Consider the following 20,665-nt stretch of genomic DNA (forward strand, 5'->3'; position numbering starts at 1 on the left):
GGAAGGAAGGAAGGAAGGAAGGAAGGAAGGAAGGAAGGAAGGAAGGAGAAAGAAAGAGAAAGGAAGGAAGGAAGGAAGGAAATAAAGAAAGAGAGAGAAAGATAAAGAATTTTTTTAATTTTTATTTATTTTTTATTAATTACACTTTATTCACTTTGTATCCTCCCATAAACACCTCCTTCCTCCCCTCCTAGTCCCACCTTCCCTCCCCTTTCTTCATTCATGCCCCTTCCTAAGTCCACTGATAGGGGAGGTCCTCCTCTCCTTCCTTCTGATCTTAGTCTATCAGTTCTCATCAGAAGTGGCTGTATTGTCATCTTCTGTGGCCTGGTAAGGCTGCTCCCCCCTCAGAGGGAGGTGACCAAAGAGCAGGTCAATTGGATTATGTCAGAGGGAGTCCCTCTTCGCATTACTATGTTACCCACTTGGACACTGAACTGCCATGGGCTACATCTGTGCAGGGGTTCTAGGTTATCTACATGCATGGTACTTGGTTAGAGTATGAGTCTCTGGAAAGACCCCTGTGTTCAAATTTTCTGCTTCTGTTGCTCTCCTTGTGGAGTTCCTGTCCTCTCCAGATTTTACTATTTCCTTCTTCTTTCATAAGATTCCATGCACTCTGCCCAACAGTTGACCATAAGTCTCAGCATCTGCTTTGATGGCCCTCTGTGGCAGGTTCCTAACTTGTTTCCTGTTTTCTTCTTCTTCTGATGTCCATCCTCTTTTCCTTTCAGGATGGGGATTGACCATTTTAGTCACAGCCCTCCCTCTTGATTAGTTTCATGCTGGAGAAGTTGTGGAGAAAGGAGAACCCTCCTCCACTGCTGGTGGGAATGGAAACTTGTACAGCCACTCTGGAAATCAATCTGGTGCTTTCTTAGACAACTAGGAATAGTGCTTCCTCAAGATCTAGCTATACCACTCTTAGGCATATATCCAAAAGAGGCTCAAGTACACAATAAGGACATTTGCTCAACCATGTTTGTAGCAGCTTTATTTATAATAGCCAGAAGCTGGAAACAACCCAGATGCCCCTCAACTGAAGAACGGATACAGAAATTGTGGTACATCTACACAATGGAATATTACTCAGCAATGAAAAACAAGGAAATCAATCAATTTGCAGGTAAATGGTGGGACCTGGAAAGGATCATCCTGAGTGAACTGCCTGAGAAGCAGAAAGATACACACGGTATATATGCACTCATATAGACATATAATATAGGCTAAACCTACTAAAATCTGTACATCTAGAGAAAGAATTTTTTTTAAAGAAAGGCCTACACATATAGTTTTTGTTAGAATTTGACTATACAATTATTTCTAGTTGTACTCTGAGAATACTGGAATTTGTTGAAGCTTCTTCTGCTCATTTTTTATCTTAAAATGTGTGCAGGTCAGTGTCCAAGTGGGCTACCTAGTAATGGGAAGAGGGACTGCCTCCCTCTGACATAAACTGATTGGCCTGCTCTTTGATCACCTCCCCCTGAGGGGGGAGCAGCCCTACCAGGCCACAAAAGAGGACAATGCAGCCACTTTTGACGAGAACTGATAGACTAAGATCAGAAAGGAGAGGAGAACCTCCCCTATCAGTGGACTTGGGGAGGGGCATGCATGCAGAAACGGGAGGGAGGGTGGGATCGGGAGGGGAGGAGGGAGGGGCTTATGGGGGGATACAGAATGAATAAAGTGTAATTAATAAAAAATTTTTAAAAAGTTTTAAAAAAAGCACTGGAAATAAACCTTGTAGTTATAAATGAAAAAAAAAAATATCTGTGTGGAGCTAAGATGGTTCAGTGAATAAAGGGCTTGCCTTGCAAAGATGAAGACTTGACTTCAAGCCCCAGAACCCATGTATTTAAAGCTAGGCATGGCAGTGCACACTTTAATCCTGGCAGTGTGTAGGCAAAATCTCGGGGGTTGATAAAGTTCACTGGCCAGTCAGCTTAACCTATCTAGATCTCAAGGACAACTAAGGGATGGTCACTCAGTAAACAAGGTAAATGACATCTGAAAAACACCTCTTTCCTCAACATGCATGCACTTGTGTACATGGGCTTCCTCTCTCTCTCTCTCTCTCTCTCTCTCTCTCTCTCACAGTCACACGTGAAAGGTATATAAGATAGCTAAGTAACTCTGCCTCTTCTACATTGTATGTCTATAGCAATCACAAACACACATAAGCTGTGGTTAGCCACACACAAGTGATGCAAAACAAATAAAGAAACATGGAGGCAGGGTGGGGAATAATGAGGATAGGGGAATGAAGACAGGGCCACCAGAACCAGACACTACCTCTTACATAGTGAGGTAGCCTACCATATAAACTGTCACAGAGGAGAAGGAAAGCCCGTACTTCACAGCGCTTCAGAGAACAATGTCAAACGCTGGTGGCACAGTCACAGATCAGTTATGCGCTAAGCTGCAATGTCAGAACAAAAAAAAAATGCTTTAGAAAAATAACAGCCCTTTTTCTTCCCTTAAAAAGTGAAATCATTCTTAAATTCACTATTATAACTCTTGGTCTAAAATCTATCATACTGTTTTCTGAAACAGTCTTTCTTTTCAGTTCCAAACTCAACTAGACTAGAGAAAAGAAAAATCTTGCTAGAGCTGTCGCCATCATTTATGAAGTGCTTCCAGAAGCTGTCTCTTGTCAACCAGCCTCCTTGGATGCAACTTTTGAACTGACGGGAGGAGAGTACAGTGATGCAGTTGAACCACCAAAGGACACTGTGGCCATAGTTTTTATATTAAAAATAAGAAAGATAACTGCTTTCTATGATTTTGACTTATTTGTTTACTTACTTATTTTTTTCCTTTTTCTTTATTTTTTGACAGGGTCTAGCATTGTCTAGGCTGGTCTCAAACTCCCTGAACATTTAAAGACGACCTTGAATCTCCGATCCCCTTTATCTGCATTCAGAGACCTAGAATTACAGGTATGTACCACAGCATGAAGGTTTTAAGCGGTCCTGGGGATTGAACCCAGGACTTTGGGTCTGTTAGGCAAACACTGTATAAACTCAATTATATACTCAGGATTTGGCATCTTCTTTTTATACTACATTCAATAAAATATTTGTCACAGTTTACTTACTGACCATGATAGGCATCATGTATAAAATGACATGTACAAGATTTGACCTCTCTCTTTCCAGAGGTGAAAGATATGGTATTTTATAGTACTCTCCCCCTTAGCCATGGCCAAGGAGTTTCACAACTGCTGTCCTTACTGAAAACTACTGTCATGTATCAGTCATGGCATAGACATTATGTTTGTTCCCTTCGGCCATGCTTCTTCAACAACACAAATATTTAATGTGACTATAAAATAAAAGTGTCACATGTTCAGATTATATACCTCCATTTTGTTTTACTTTTGGCAAACACAGTACTGTGATGACTCTGAAATGAGCCAATGGGTGAAAGCCGAAAAATGTTTACCTGTTATTTTCATGCTTCCTTTTCAAAACTAAGTGCTGTAAAGAGAGAGAGCCCAGAAGGTACAAAGAAAAATGAGTCCACTTCCCCAATAGGACAGCGTGTTGCATAGACTGGGAAGAAACATTTGAAGCCTTCATCTTCATCAGCTTGGTGTCAGTCCTTCTTACAGTGGAAACCTCTAACCTTTGAGACTGAAAAGATCAGGACAGAGGGAGGCAAAGAATGAAACAGAGGAAGAAAGAAAAAAAAACCTGCAAAGAAAAACATGTCTTGAGTTGATTGACATATCTCCAGGTAGAAGAGGAATGAGATAGAACGCTATGCTCTCATTCTGAATTATCTCTAGCAGAGCAATCTACCCTGATCCTGGACCTTTCCTTAGTGTGGCAATCTGCTTCCACTAAGTGTCTACACACAGATTTCTGTTGTGCCTTGTACTTTTTTCTCTTCACTAAAAACATTCCTCAGCTAGCTTGTGTGAGGCTGAATATATTTTCCATTCCTAAACACCTAAACAAAACTCTGTCTTTAGGATCTCAGCATACAGAATTTGAATGTGTTGACCCATTTTTAGCAAAGATATAACAACACAGCATGTTATGTATCTGCATGTGCATTTTCCTTTTTTAAATTTTTTTTATTTTTTTACTATTAATTATACTTTATTCATTTTGTATTCCCCATAGGCCCCTCCCTCCTCCCCTCCTAATCCCACCCTCCCTCCCCCTTCCTCATGCATGCCCCTCCCCAAAGCCACTGATAAGGGAGATCCTCCTCTCCTTCCTTCTGATCTTAGTCTATCAGATCACATCAGGAATGGCTGCATTGTCATCTTCTGTGGCCTGGTAAGGCTGCTCCCCCCTCAGGGGGAGGTGATCAAAGAGCAGGCCAATCAGATTATGTCAGAGGCAGTCCCTCTTCCCATTACTATGTAACCCACTTGGACACTGAACTGCCATGGGCTACATCTGTGCAGGGGTTCTAGGTTATTTCCATGAATAGTCCTTGGTTGGAGTATGAGTCTCTGGGAAGTTCCCTGTGTTCAAGTTTTCTGGTTCTGTTGTTCTCCTTGCATTTTCTTTTATATAAAAACTCACTTTGTTCCCATCATATCTTTATCCAAAACAGCTATTCACTTCTCTTTCAAGATGATGATTCCTCCTTCATATACGAATTATCTCAATGTGAAAACTTTCTAACAAAATCCTTCTTTATCTCTCTTTTAGTTCTACTACTTTTATTCTATACATATTTTAATATTGTCAAATATTTCCCTCATTGAAAATAATTGGCTCCTTTCTCTCTGGCTGCATTACCTGTTCTCCTACCACTAAGTGGGAATATTTCTAAAAGTTACAGGTCCATGTGCTCTTCTTTTCCAAAATTCCTATTAACTCCTAAGCCATCTGAAATCTAGTTTCTGCCTTCACCACATCATGGAAGATATCTTATATGTCAAATGCAGAATAGGATAATGATGACCATCAACTCCCCAAAGACAACAAACCCTTCCAGGTCACGAAGATACTATTCTGCATTGCCTTTCTTCCTTTTCTTAGTTGGGATTTCTATTGCTGTGAAGAGACGCCATGACCATGAAAACTCCTATAAAGGAAAATATTTAATTGGGGCTGGCTTACAGTCCAGAGGTTTAGTCCATTAATGTCATGGAGGGAAGCACGGTGTCATGCAGGCAGACATGGTGCTGGAGGGGTAGCTGAGAGTTCTACAACCAGATAAGCAGATAGCCGGAGACTTCAATGCCCACCCCACGAATGACACACCTCCGCCAGCAAAGCCACACCTAGTCCAACCAGGTCATGCCTCCTAACGGTGCCACCTTCCATGGGCTTGTGAGGATCATCTTTCTTCAAACCATTACATTTCTGTTTTTATTTCTTCTATTCTTTCCTTTTTTCCCCCTAATATCTGGTGAGGATTTGAGATAAAGTCTTGTTATGTACCCCAGGCTGCTCTCAAATTTGTCATCCTTCTGCTTCACCTTCCTGAGTGCTGGAATTATAGGCATATGCCACTGATTCCAGTCAAATTTTCAACTCAAAAGGAACTGGCCTAATAATTTAAGCCAATTCTATCACATTTTAGGTTTTACTAGAGAAAACACATGACTGCCTTGTACTGTCTGTTTCTTCCCTAAAGGAACTGATGACAGTAACAACATATAAGCCACATTCTATTATATTTTTCAATAAGAGCTAGCTGTATGCAGAGATTTTCCAAGATAGTTGTCAAGAAAATGCTGATTGAGAGTTTTGAACTAATGAACAAGCTAGAGTCATTATAGCATTTAGGACTAGCAGCTTTAAATTACCTACAAAAACAAAGAAAAGCATAATACAAACCCCATCAAAAGCATGTTCCTGAGTCAACTTTATAGTGGAGACAGCTATAGGTTTTGTTCTTTGAAGAACACCTGCTTTGAAAAAACATAAATGATTGCATGTGTCCTAAACACCCTTCCACACAGTCTCCTTAGTCTCATGATGTCCCTTAAATACATTCTCACATCCTAACCCCAGAATCTGTGTATGTTACTTAATGTCAAAAAAAAATGAATATTACTGAAGAGCAAAAAAAGTAGCTGAAATAAAGATGCTATAAAAGAAGCAGATCTTGTGTCCTTTCATTCATCCCTAAATACTGTCACATACATATGTTTGTGAGAGAAACAGGAGGACAGACTCAAGGAGAAGTGCACATGAGAGGAGTAGGTGGTGGGAAGCTGAGCAGAGAGAAATACAGGCCCAGGCCAAGGACATTTGTGGCCATGAGAAGAGGCAAGGATGGCATTTGTCTCTGCAATCCTTGAGGATAGTTGGATATTGAGTTTTAGTCTCCAAAATCTTGAGAGAATAAACACCTGTTTTGAGCTACCTGCTGTTTAATGGTGTGTTAGAACTGACCATGGAACTGTTTCAGAGTCCATGTTTTATTCTTCTCAAGCTTTTCAAGCTTACCACAGCCCAGCACATGAATGGCTGCTACCTTAGAAATAAAGAAAATCGCAGTATGTAACTGAGAGACCAAAAGATAAAGTAGCAGCTATCGGTAAAACCTAGAGTAGGTGCAGTAACAAAGTTAGTAATGCCCTGAGGGGAGAGCTACCTCACTGCATTCTTTCCCCACCCACTAGAGATAGCAGTTGCTAGGAAACTGGCCCATCCCTCTAGGGAGGGACACCAGGTCATTATGGTCTGGGGACCTTCCTATAGCCAATCAATTCAAAATGTAGCATTTTGACCAATAGATGCTTGCCAGGCAGGAATTGCCCCTGCCTTGGGCATGCTGGGAGGGACCAGAATCTATAAATCACCCAACTAACCTGGGGACGGCGTGCTCAGCTCCCACCGCTTCAGCGGTGGGTGTTGTGGGCCCAAGCTGCAGCTTGTAATTTACAATAAAAAGACCCTCATGTGTTTTGCAACGGAGTCGATTCCTGTGAATCTTTTGGGGGCTCCCGAACTGGGTATAACATAACCACAGAAGGATGGTTTCAAAGTCTGAGAATTCCTTCAGTAGTGTCCTTGTATAAGGTAAAGCAGCAAACCTCGCTTAGTAACCCCAACCCTTATGAGACTGAGGCAGGAGGATTGCAATACATTTGAGGCTAGCCCAGGCTATGTGTCGTAAAAAGTCATAGTCATGTTTATCACACGAGGTTGAGAGGCCCTTCCTATATGTATTACCCACTCAACATAGGAGGAGGAAGGACTGTATCACAGAGCTAGCTCATTTAGAGACACAATAAGCACAGCACTGTGCTGTCCCTGTTAAGGTCAAGGAGCCAGACAAAGGTCAGGACGGTGCTGAAAAACATTTGGAAGCAGACCTTTGCAAGAATGTGCAGGACCCAGCGAAATGTGAAAACGTGTGCCTTCTGGCTCAAAAATAATTAGGAAACTCACGGTAGGAAAGATTGGAGTTAATCACAGGGCCCTTCTGAGCGGTAGCCCCAGTGCAGCTCTGCAGAGTCAACACCCCTGAAATCAGGCCTGCTGAGGAAAGAGAGCAACTTCAGGAAAAGCTTCAGCATATATCTTCCTCAAGAAGGCAGAGACCCAAGAGAAACCAATGGAAAAATAGATCCGTCAGAGTGGGATGAGGTGCAGTGAGCCCCATCTCCTAAATAATTAGACATGATGGTGGGAAACAAGTGAAACTGGAGCGAGGCCTGTGGATGAAATGAAGAGGAAAGCGAGGGCTCAGCGTAGTGTAATCATTATGGTCTCTCATCTAACCTGGAGCAAGCATACTGACTAGAATGGTAAAATCAGCTAATAGTAAATGGTAGATAGTGTAAAGGAATATGTATTAACATATCTATGCTGATACGACTAACACACTAATGATATTTGTTGCTTTCCACCATTTGCCTCTCTATTACCTTTAGTCCCAAAGTAATTAAATATTGTCAAGTTCAACATGGTATAATAGTGTACATAAACATACATATATACATATGTATACATGATGTATTATTATTTGCATATATTTGTATATACACTTTAGCTATACATTTTACTTATATGCCTAATTTATGTGGTATACAGAATATATAAATGTATAGGAGGTATATGTTTATCATGTATAGGTATAACTTATAGATTGTTAATGAAGTTTCTGCTAATAGCCCTGAAATAAACATTCAAACATTCAAATATACTGAACATGGCTGAAAAACAAAGTCACAACACACAAACAAGAAAATCTGTAGAAGAGCTAGAAAGAAGGCTCAGTAGTTAAGAGTGCCCAAGGCTCTTGTAGAGAACCCAAGTTTAGTTTCCAGGATCCATGTCAGGCAGATACCAACTGCCTGTAACTCCAGCTCCATGGGTCAATGCTGCTAGTCTCTGTGTGCACTTGCATTCTTATGAACATTCTTATGGCTAAAGAAGCTGTTTTAACTAGGAATAGCGTTTCCTCAAGATCCAGCCATACCACTCCTAGGCATATATCCAAAAGAGGCTCAAGTACACAAAAAGGACATTTGCTCAACCATGTTTGTAGCAGCTTTATTTGCTATAGCCAGAAGCTGGAAACAACACAAATGTCCCTCAACTGAAGAATGGATACAAAAATTGTGATACATCAACACAATGGAATATTACTCAGCAATGAAAAATAAGGAAATCATGACATTTGCAGGTAAATGGTGGGACCTGGAAAGGATCATCCTGAGTGAGCTGTCCTAGAATCAGAAAGACACACACAGTATATACTCACTCATATAGACATATAATATAGGATAAACCTACTAAAATCTGTATATCTAAAGAAACTAATCAAGAGGGAGAACCCTAACTAAAATGCTCAATCCCCATCCTGAAAGGCTGAAAGGATGGACATCAGAAGAAGAAGAAAACAGGAAACAAGTTAGGAACCTGCCACAGAGGGCCTCTGAAAGGCTCTGCCCTGCAGACTAGCAAAGCAGATGCTGAGACTTATGGCCAATTGTTGGGCAGTGTGCATGGAATCTTATGAAAGAAGTGGGAAATAGTAAGATCTGGAGAGGACAGGAACTCCACAAGGAGAGCAACAGAATCAGAAAATTTGAACACAGGGGTCTTTCCAGAGACTCATACTCCAACCAAGGACCATGCATGGAGATAACCTAGAACCCCTGCACAGATGTAGCACAGACCTAGAACCCCTGCAGTTCAGTGTCCAAGTGGGTTCCATAGTAATGGAAAGAAGGACTGCCTCTGACATAATCTGATTGGCCTGCTCTTTGGTCACCTCCCCCTTAGGGGGCAGCAGCCTTACCATGCCACAGAGGATGACAATGCAGCCACTTCTGATGAGATCTGATAGACTAAGATCAGAAGGAAGGAGAGGGGGACCTCCCTTATCAGTGGACTTGGGGAAGGGCAGGCATGAAGAAGGAGGAAGGAAGGTGGGATTGGAAGGGGAGGAAGGAGGGGTTTATGGGGGATACAAAGTGAATAAAGTGTAATTAATAAAAGTTAAAAACAAAGGAGAAGAAGCTCTGTTTTATGCTAGGCAACCATATTAGTACACATCAGCAATTTAGGTCTGACCCAATCCCTGGATAAGTTCCCCAAACACTCAATTCAGTGGCCCCCACCCAAAATGTATAGTCTTCTTATTATGAGATGACTAAGTGGTTTTTGTCCTTCTGTTACTTACTTATGGAGATACCCAAACATTGTTTTGAGTTGCCTTAATCACTTAATTTGGCAAAATCAAAGTTGTTACTTGTTCACATAGATATTGAAGGTCTTTGTGTAGTTTTTCCCCCTTTAAATTTCTTACCTCATATCCCTCCTTCATGGCAATCTCAAATTCAACTCAGAGACTGTTCATCCAGGTAGCACCTAATCAATAAATCTTTTAATTAGAATGGGATGGAGTGTATGGTCGTTTTCCCAGGAGTCACAAAATTCATATTTGGTGGGCCCCAGTGAGACTCCTGGAGACCGCCGCCTACGGCCAGGGGTCTGAGATAGGCCCCAAAGGGAGCAAGTCCACAGTGGAGCTGATAGATGCAGGGGATCTCAGACTGCATCCACCCCAAATCAAAAGTAACACCTCATTAGGAAAAATTTCTCCCAACAAATGGAAAACTTATTTGTTACTGTTATGTCCCAATTTTTTAAAAAAAGCTTTTATATAAAAATTAGGATGGGTAAATGTAACTAAGGTATCTATCTAGTTTTTTGACTTCTCCCCCTCTCCTTTGATTCTTCTTTACAAAAATTGTTCCCAGTTAGACCAGCACCATTTGTTGAAGATGCTGTCTTTCTTCCATTGTATGGTTTTGGCTTCTTTGTAAAAAAAAAAATCAAGTATCCATAGTGTGTGGGTTTATTTCTGGGTCTTCTATTAGATTCCATTGATCCACCATTCTGTTTCTATGCCAGTACCATGTAGTTTTTATTACTATTGCTCTGTAAAAAGGCTTGAGATCAAGGATGAAGATACCTCCAGATGATCTGTTGTTGTACAGGATCACTTTGGTAATTCTGGGTTTTTTGTTTTTCCATATGAAGTTAAGAATTTTTCTTTCCAAGGTCTGTAAAGAATTGTGTTGTTATTGTGATGGGAGTTGCATTGATTGTAGCCTTGTCCCTGATTTCAATGGGATTTAAGTTTCTCTCCTTTCAGTGTGATGTTGGCTATAGGCTTGCTGTATATTGTCATTATTATGTTTAGGTATGTGCCTTGTATCCCTGATCTCTCCAAGATTTTAAACATGAATGGATGTTGAATTTTGTCAAATGATTTTGGCATCTAAGGAGATGATCATGTGGTTTTTCTCCTTCAGTTTGTTTATATGGTGAATTATATTGATGGATTTCCATATATTGAACCACCCATGCATGCCTGGGATGAAGCCTACTTGGTCATGGTGAATGATCTTTTATGTGTTCTTGGATTCAGTTTGCAAGTATTTTATTGAGTGTTTTTGCATCAATGTTCATAAGAGAGGTAGATCTACACAGATGTAACCCAATGGCAGCCCAATCTCCAAGTGGGTACCCTAGTAAGGGGAACAGGGACTGTCTCTGACATGAACTCAGTGGCTGGCTGTTTGAACACCTTCCCCTGAGTGTTGAGCAACCTTGCCAGGCCACAGAGGAAGAAAATGAAGCCAGTCCTGATGAGACCTAATAGGCTAGGGTCACATGGAAGGGGAGGAGGACCTCCCCTATCAGTGGACTTGGAGTGGGGATGAGGGAGGGTGGGATTGTGAAGGAATGAGGAAGGGGGCTACAGCTGGGATACAAAGTAAATAAACTGTAATTAATATAAAAAAGATAAAAATTTAAAAAATAAAGATAAAATAAAGTGAAATAAAAAAGCCCACTCAAAAGAAAAATTGTTCCCTCACTCAAAATAAGGGAAATTCAAAACTCTTGCTAAAATGTAAACTTTCTTTCAGACTCTGTAAGACCACTGAAGTGGTAGGAACAGATGCAGGTATGGGGCAACCTATAAAATTCCAAGCCAAAAAGAAAAGAAGAGAGCTTAAAAATGTAACAAAAGGTTGATAATCAAAAATTTACACACGTACCCGTAAACGTAACTTTAACTTGCTATTGCATGCTTACATGTATCTCGAAAGCAGCTCTCGTTATTTCCTTTTTAGATTAAGGACACAATAACAGGTCCTCAAGATATTTTGGATTAGGATAGATTTTTACATGATGATTTTTGTCCTGAAATTTTTAAATAAAAACAATATATGTTTAGGAAAATAAAATGTATTTGATAAATAAAGTTGATAAGTTTCTAAGTTCTACTCAGACTAACCATAACTGACTTAAAGATACATGTCTATATTTTTTGTATTTGCTAACTTTGTTTAGCTTTCAGTATTTGCATAAATTGAGTCATACAAGAAACTAAGATATGTAATACTGTGCTATAAAAGAATCAAAAAATAGATAAAATAAAGTTTTTAATTTCTCCTTAGGCTTTCCTTATGCTGTTATAAAATTCCCAGTCTCTCTTGAACTACATTTATGATTTAAAGTTTTATTTTGATACTAAGAGAGCTTCAATTCAAAAATTGTAATGTTTACAGCTAAAACATAACAGGAATAAAACTTTAAAATCTTAATCTTATTAAACTTTTAACTTCTTGTGAACTATTACTGGTAATCAGGACATGAAAATTAATGTTCAGTTATTTTATAAGTGATCAAATTCTTTAATGTGTTCAAAATTATCCTTGTAATCATGCTAAATAAAAATGTAATTCATTCTCAGGGACAAGCTTTATTTATCTTTCTGCATATGTTTTCAAGATCAAGCCTAAATCAAGTAACTAAAAACAAGCAAAGTTTGTTTAGTTCCTATATTCTTAATAGGTAATGATCTTCACATTTGTCAAAGATCTGCTTAATGGAAAAAGCTTCCTTACTCTGACAGACAGACTCCCGCCCCTTGAGGTGACCCCAAGGTTTCCCAAGATGATGGAGCATGGCAACTGCCCTTAGAGTGTGGTAACGCTAACAGCTTGTCAAAATGGCCCCAAATGCCTCACCTGCTGCTGGAACCCAGGCCAGACTGTGGACAGGCAGGACACTCAAGAGTTGATTGCCCTACTTTTCCTACATATGGTGAGGTCAGTCTCCCAAAGACTGGCACTGCCCTGGGATCTCTGTCCCCAGTGAAGCCATTAACACCATGTACATATATATGTGTGTGTGTATATATATATATATATTTCCCCTCTGACAAAAGAACCATTTCCCCACAACCTCCTTCATGGCAATCTCATATTTGAACAGAGATTATTCATCCTGCTAGCAGCCAATCAATAGTCTTTTAATTTTAATTGGATAAAGTCTATGGTCTTTCCCAGGGGTCACAAACTCTATAACACATACATACAAACACACATGAACACATATAATTAAAAATCAAAATTAATATTTTAATTATAAAAGAAAATTGGTAGAATATATGAAATTCTGAGATATCCAGTTGAGCATTTTGACTGCTTTGAATTTGGTATCATATATGATAACAATTGAAGTTTTTTATTAAATTAAACATTACATTAACCTTATAGTAAAATTAATGTGCTTTCTAATGTATGTGATAATAATATTCAATTAAACTTTCATTCATCTTTGAGATGTTGTAAATTAAAAATGCAAAAACTATAGTAATCACTGCAAATCACTGTAAATTACACTACCAGCCCCAGCATTGTAAAGCATGATCCTACTTCAGAAAGTTATGATCAAATTACGGGTTTAGTAAGTACTTCACCAGGAACAGGCAAAGACAGAATGAAGAGCTCAGTGTAGACCCTCCTATGGAGCTTACTCTTCAGGAAAAAAAAAGGGAGAAATGCCTCTAATTATAAAAGAGAGAGTAAAGCAATAAATTCAATGGAGCCTAAAATTTGGATGTTAGAAAAAACTTAACAATTCTTGAAAGTCCAAAAGTCTGTTAACACATTACAACACAAGAACTAGTTGCCATCCGTACCCATTTTCCTACTAACTTATCAGTTCACTTCATGATGAATAATGTCATGACATACAAGGGCCCAGTTCAGTTACCCCTTCAATGATCAAATCCCATCATCTGTTTCTCTCAAAGGAAACCAGCATTCTCATCAGCACTGGTGGAGGCCTCACCTCATGCTCTGCACACATGTCTGAGGGCCTATAACACTCCTGAGGGGAAGAATGGAATGTTAACATCTTCTCTATGAGTAAACTGAGGTCTAGGGAGCTTAAGGGCGTTTCACAGAGATGCAGGAAATCAGTGGAGAGTAGAATTTGTGTACAGATGGTATCATCTTCGGTATTGCACTACCTCTGGGATGGGAAAACACTGATAGTCCCAGAGCTGAAGTCTTATAATTCGCACGCATGCATCAGAGTGAGCATTAGTCCCTCTGGGGCTGAAATAAAGTAAATTCTATATATATGGGAACTTGCCCTCTGGGGGGAGTTCTGCTCTGTGCTCCTTGCCTCCCTTTCATGTGCTCCATGGATTCCCCAACCCTTACGGTCTGACCTCAAAATACAGGTTATTTACAAATATTTTATAAAAAGTTAAAAAATAAAAATGTTTACCACTTATTTTTGGCTTTCCCAAATGCCATTGAACATGTTGGATCTTTCCTAATAAAGATTCGCTTCTCCCAGAAGGCTCTACATCCCTAAGTGGGTTAAGGATTAGAGTGCTGTCTGTGTAACCATGTAGCTCTTTTCCTTTATGGTGTTTTAATCTGACTCTGTGCCTTTGGAACATAGTTTGTCTAATCTCCTGCTTCTGGAAGCCACTATTCCAAAAGGTCAAAAGTTTGGAACCCTGTGGTAAGTATGCAAGAAAAAAAAAAAAAAAGGGAAAAGCTTCTCTTCTATGAGGGATGTTCATCACCCACATTTTTTCTTTTCAAGCCAAAATTTCTCTGTGTATCCTTGACTGTCCTGGACTTGTTCTATAGACCAGGCTGGCCTTGAACTCACAGTGATCCGCATCACCCACACTTTATAGGAGGTAAATTACTCCTAGAGTTATTACTGTTCTTATCAATATAATCTACAGTACATTCCTCATATATTACTAAAGTTAAGTGTAGGTAAAAAAATGCTGCATAAGCTTGCAGAGATACTTCAGTTGGTAAAATGCTTGCAACATGAACGGAGAGATTACAGTTCAGGTCCCCAGCCCCCATATAAAAGTAGTCAGACATGGCAGCACATAACCAGCACATGGCAGCCTATAACCCTAGGGAGGAGAGGTGGTAAACTGATGAATTCCTGGAGCGAATTCTCCGGCTAGTCTAACTAAATTGATGACCTGTAGATTCAGTGAAAGACTGTCTCAAAAACTAAGACAAGGAATGACTGATGAAGATGCTGGAGGTCAAGCTTTGGCCTGCACACTTGTATGCACACACACACACACACACACACACACACACACACACACACGTTCCTTAAACGCAAAGCTCAGTTATCACATGCCACATGAACACTGACAAAGATCCCCACCACAGTATATGCACTGAAAAGAAGTAACAGAAAAAGGAAGGTGGAACTTAGGGGAGTCTCCTCCTTGGAAAACAGGTCTGTCTGGGTTTGAATTCCAGAGTAGTGAATTCTGACATCATTACACCCATCTAAGGCTGTAGGAAGTAAGTGAGCATAATATGCTTAGCGAGTCTGAGTCAAGCACCCTTTATCTTTGTATCCTTTGCTCTTTCTACCACAGGGTCTCAGACATGTCAAATACTCTGTCTTGAATCTCTTCACATACATTGTTCAGTTTACTCATGTCTTTCTTCAATTGTGTTTCTTTTTAGTGTTTCGATCTTTCAGTGTTTCAAAGATATATTTTTAAAAGGTACTCTGCCTTCTGACTGCATGTGAAGCAGAAGAGTAATATAAACACACACACACAACACACACACACACACACACACACACCACAATGCTGATGACTATGTTCATACCCACAGGAGCAATCAATAGCAAAACAGACTCACTCAAGTAAAAATATTTTTACATTCTAGTTCAATCAATGTTCTGCCCACTGGACCATGCTGCTTCAGAAGGACACCCAGTACACTGTCTGATCAGCAGCTGCCAAATGTTTAACTACCAGTAAAAATAGCTTTGTGTTCAACCTATGAATGATACCCAGGTCAAAACAAAGCCATTCCACACACTGCATTATTGTGCCACCCATTGTTCTCAAATCTGTGCTGTTGCCAGCCAACACAAATAAGCCTTTACTGGTGCGTTATTTTTACCTTTCTATCATGGCCATAGCCACCCCAACAAGAATAACAACCCTGACTAAAGCAAATCCCAGTATTGATTGCCATTCTGGAAAGAAGAGCTTAAATGTTGCCCACTGCTGGTGCCAGGACCTCCTGCCAGCTGAAACTATGGTAAGGCATTATGGGACTTCTGCACAAACCCTTGTCAGGAGTGTTAGCAGTGACTCAGCTCTTTGCTAGGTTCTACTGTTGTTCTCCATTTCCTCTGCCTGCATAAAGCTGCTTCTCTTTGGAATGTTCTCTAGTAAACAGCAACTCCACCTTACTGCTAAACCATTAGCTTACAAACCAGGGTTGATTCACTGGTAACGATGTATCTGAAAACATGTTGAGATGGTTCATCTTTATTTTCACTTTTAAACAACAAGAATTAAATCAGCAGCTGTTCTATTTTTCTTGACAGCAAGAAAATTAAGGGAATTTTAATCATGAAATCATGCATAAAACTTTGGAACCAAAAGAGCCTCAAGTCAAACATTTACCTTATATCTTGGAAAACTGAGTCCCAGAAAGGGTGTGGTACACTATCAGAGCCGAGTGTGAAACACGTATTTATGAATCTAGAGCTGGGAGGCAGAGAGGTGTAAATTCAAGGCCAGCTTAACACAACACAGTGAGTTTTATGCTACTATTTTCCTGTTGCTGGGATAACATCCTGACAAAGCAATGTATGAGAGAAAGGATTTATTCCAGCCTACCATGTCCTGGGAGTCAGGACAGCAGGGGCTTGAAATAGCTGGTAACACCACATCCTTAACTAGAAAGCAAAGACCAACAAATGCACTAAGTACACACATGCAAGCCAGAGTTTAACTTGCTTTGTCCACTTTATGCAGTCCAGGCTATCTGACCTAGGAAATGACCCGCACACATGTAGGCTGGGTTTTCTCCCAGCAATTAATGTAGTCAAGAGGCATGTGCAGATGTCTTTCTCCCAGATGGTTCTAGATTCTGTCAAGTTGACAATTAACAGTGACCATTGCAGCTATGTATCAAGGGCCTGTATTCTCGAGGGAGAAGGGAGGTGCTAAGAGTAAGAAGAAGACATGGGAAGTGTTGGAGGAAGGGAGTGGGTAATAGAGAGAAATGGTGTAATTGTTTTAATTTTAAAAGCTTTAATGAAAAAAACAAACGAGACCTACCCAGCTACTGTCTCAAATTGACATCTGATGCTAAAACTGAAATCCCCAAACTAACTTATCATCTTCCCCAATGCATTTTTTTTCTGCACTATACAAAGGAACCAGTCAATACTCACGTAAGAGATCAAGTCTATTTTGTGTTGCAAACTGGTCTCTATTCTGACTTCTGACCACCGCCTTTCCTTACAGTGACCATGAGAGACTAAAAATGTTTCTAATAACTCTTAGAAAGGTACCTCATCTTAATCATGAAATAAGTGAATATGTTCCTGTTAATCAGTACTCTAATGTTGTGACAACTGCATGGCACAAACAACCTGAAAAAGAGAAAAAGACAAATGTATTTTTGTTTATGGCTACATGGCCAGTCAGTGCCATTGATTTCATCTCCAGGCTGAAGCTGCAGTTCACATGTGGGGAGCACACGATGGAGCAATGCTCTCACCTCATGGCAACTAAAAAGATTAAGGGGCCAGAGAATGATACACCCTTCCACAACAGACTGTCAGTGACAAGTAGGCTCTTACTACTAAGTGTCTACTATCTTTAATAGATGCCTTTGAGCTATGATTCTACCAGTGCATTAATCCTCATGCTCCAATCCCTTCACCAAAGCTCCATCAGTTGTAACGCAAATGTGTAGGTGAGAAACTTTGGGAGATAGCTCATTAGATTCAAGCTGTAGCAATAAGAAGTTTCTCATGACGGAGGCAGGGAAGGTACGTTAGTAAAATGCTTGCCTTGAAAGCATGAAGACGTGAGTTTATTTCTCAAAATCCGCAAAGAAAAGAAAAAAGCTATGCTTGCTGTTGTGAGCTTGTGGTCACTGGGGGTGGTGACAGGGGTGGGGGACAGGCTGATCCCTGGGACTTGCTGGTCAGTCAGCCTGGCGTGCTCTGTGAACTCCGGTTCCATGCTGCTGAGAATCCATGTCAAAAAAAAAAAAAAAAAAGTGCTTGAAGAATAACAGCCGAAGGAGTTTTAGTTCTGGATTCTCACAGCAGAGTAAGATACTGCATCATTTTCAACTTTAATATGCATTTTAAAAATGTCAGTAAAGTCCACTGATGGGGGAGGTCCTCCTCCTCTTCCAACTGACCCTAGTTATAAGGTATCATAATGACTGGCTGCAATGTCTTCCTCTGTGGCCTGGATCTTTTCTAGATCCCAGCTTTTACCTGCAAATTTCATGATTTCCTTTTTTTTTTTTTTTAATTGCTGAGTAGTATTCCATTGTGTAAATGTACCACAATTTCTCTATCCATTCCTCCATAGAGGGACATTTGGGTTGTTTCCAGGTTCTGGTTATTACAAATAAAGCTGCTACGACCATGGTTGAACAAATGTTCTTGTTATGTCCTTGAACATAGTTTGGATATATGCCTAGGAGTGGTATAGCTGGATCTAAAGTGGACTTAGAGAGGAGCATGGGAGGAGAAAAGAGAGGGAGGGTGGGATTGGGAGGAAATAAAGCAGGGGATACCTTTACTAGATTTAATTAAAACATAGTAAACTTTGTAGTCACAAAAAAATGTTAAATAAAGCATATCTTACTCTGCCAAAAAAAAAAAAAAAAAAAAAAAGAATAACAGCCGAAGCTGTCCTCTGCCCTGCACATTCTTGGGTACCAGAACAAATATGTACAAACATGTGTTACAGACTAGCTACAAATGCCCACTATATTTCCAAACAGCATTGCTCATGGAGGTCATAGTGACCAGAATTATGGGTGTGGCCTTAAAAAAACAACATATCATAACTATTCAGCAAGCCTTGCTTTCACTATCAGTCATGTGTATAACAGACTAGTAAATCCATGAAACAGCATTCTGTATTGTCCTTAAACAATTAGCATTACTTGAGCTAGCTATAGGTCAGTGTCTTAGAAAAGATAGCTCGCACAATGTACACTCCAGCAGCACATTTGAAATATCTAAGGGATGTTTTAAAATGTCAATACCTAAGCTATACTTAAGATGGTTATGTTGTAAAAATTAGTGGATCTGGGACCAACACATCTCTATTTTTAAAACTCAAGAAATTTCATTCTGCAGCCAACTCTGAGAGTCACTGGAAAATTTGCAAACCTTAGATTCAACACACATGGCACTGAGTCCTGCGTCTGTCCTGTGCTTTGTAACCTTGGATACATTTCTTTAAAGATCTCCATCTCACCTTCGTATGGTAATGATCATCATGTAGCCTATCCACTGTGAGCCAGTGGGGTTTTTGTTGTTGTTTTCACTTTGTTAGTTGTTCACTTTTCATCCCAAAAGTAGTTCCCATCCTCTTCTCCTCCAGATACTATCCTGCCTCCCTCCTCTACTACTCAAGAAAGGGGGGCTCTCCCACTAACCACCCCAGCACTTAGTGTTAATGTATGTAAAACCTTGTCTTGTAAGTGACAAAGGCTGACAGTATGCTCACAATTTACAGGAGAAGTCCTGCTCCCATCTGTGATAGAATAGATGGTAACACACACACACACACACACACACACACAAGCCACTGTGTGAAGTGCATGTTTCTACAATCTGAGGAAACCAGAAACTCAAGGAGACCCAACTCTTCCATCGATGAAAGCTCACTAGGCAGACTACTAAGTCCTGACTTCTCTGCTCTTGGCAGGGATGCATGGAGAAAATGGGATCTTCCAGAAAAAGTGTCTAATTGAGATTAGGAAGCAAGCAACGGTGTAGCTCAATACTTTAGCCAAGCAGAAGATTGACAGATAAACCTCAGAAAGGAGGGAGACTGAGAAGGACCACTCTGTAATCTGCATGTAAATTATCCTCAAACCCTCTGCTTTCACCTCAGTTGCATCTTTCAGTGGCTAGCAGTAGTAATTTAAGAAAAAGAGCAGGGGGAATAAAATACCCTGGAGGGGTGACGCTCCCAGAAAACCTCTCAGCAGCTCCCTGATGGTGCCAGTGCTTACAGTTAAACCAGGTTACATTAGAGGAGTTTCATAAATGCATTTACTTGACACTGAAACTTTAAAATGATCAAACTTTAGGAATAAGAACACTGTCTTGAGGTTTATAGCTCAGGACTAGGAGGGAAACTAAAACAGACATTCCTAGAAAACCCTAGGACCAAGCCTTCGGGACACTAAGGGGAAACACTGATAATGTAAGCCTTCTAAAACACTTTAGAAGACAGAAGATATGAGGAAGGCTTTCAACTAATTACACAAACTTACTGGACAGAAAAACATTTAAACATAACCACACAAACCAAAATAATTATCCAGAAGGCGAACCAAAAAGAATTTAGATGTTGACACTAGCAAAGTCTAAAATAGTCTTCCTTGGGAAAGAACACAGTAATTGGCCATCACTGAAAACATGCATACAAGAAACACTATACAACTTGTGGTACAGTATTTTAGGACTAACAAATATGTAACTAGCCATAAAGAGATAATGAGAAAGAAAAAATACTTGGAGAAAGAATGGTTAAGCATTCCAAAATCCTGATAAAAATACAACTAGACATCCCAAAATAAAAATAAAAACACAAGCCTTAAGCAAGACAAAGATATCTAGGTTTTATTTTATTTTATTTTAATTTTTATTGATTTTGAACTGTCAAAGAAGAAAATAAAAAGATTTTTTTTTCCAGATCAGTGTTAGGATAAATTTGACAGGGAAAAATAGCACACTATATTTAGGAGAACAGTAATAAAAATGGTGCCTCACATTTCATGAGATAAAAGGACAATAAAGTTAGTAAAAAGATATCTCTAAAATGCTTAATGAAAAATATATTAACCCTT

This window comes from Psammomys obesus, unplaced genomic scaffold (genome assembly GCF_907164565.1).
Source record: "Psammomys obesus unplaced genomic scaffold, mPsaObe1.curated_primary_1811, whole genome shotgun sequence".
Lineage (NCBI taxonomy): Eukaryota > Metazoa > Chordata > Mammalia > Rodentia > Muridae > Psammomys > Psammomys obesus.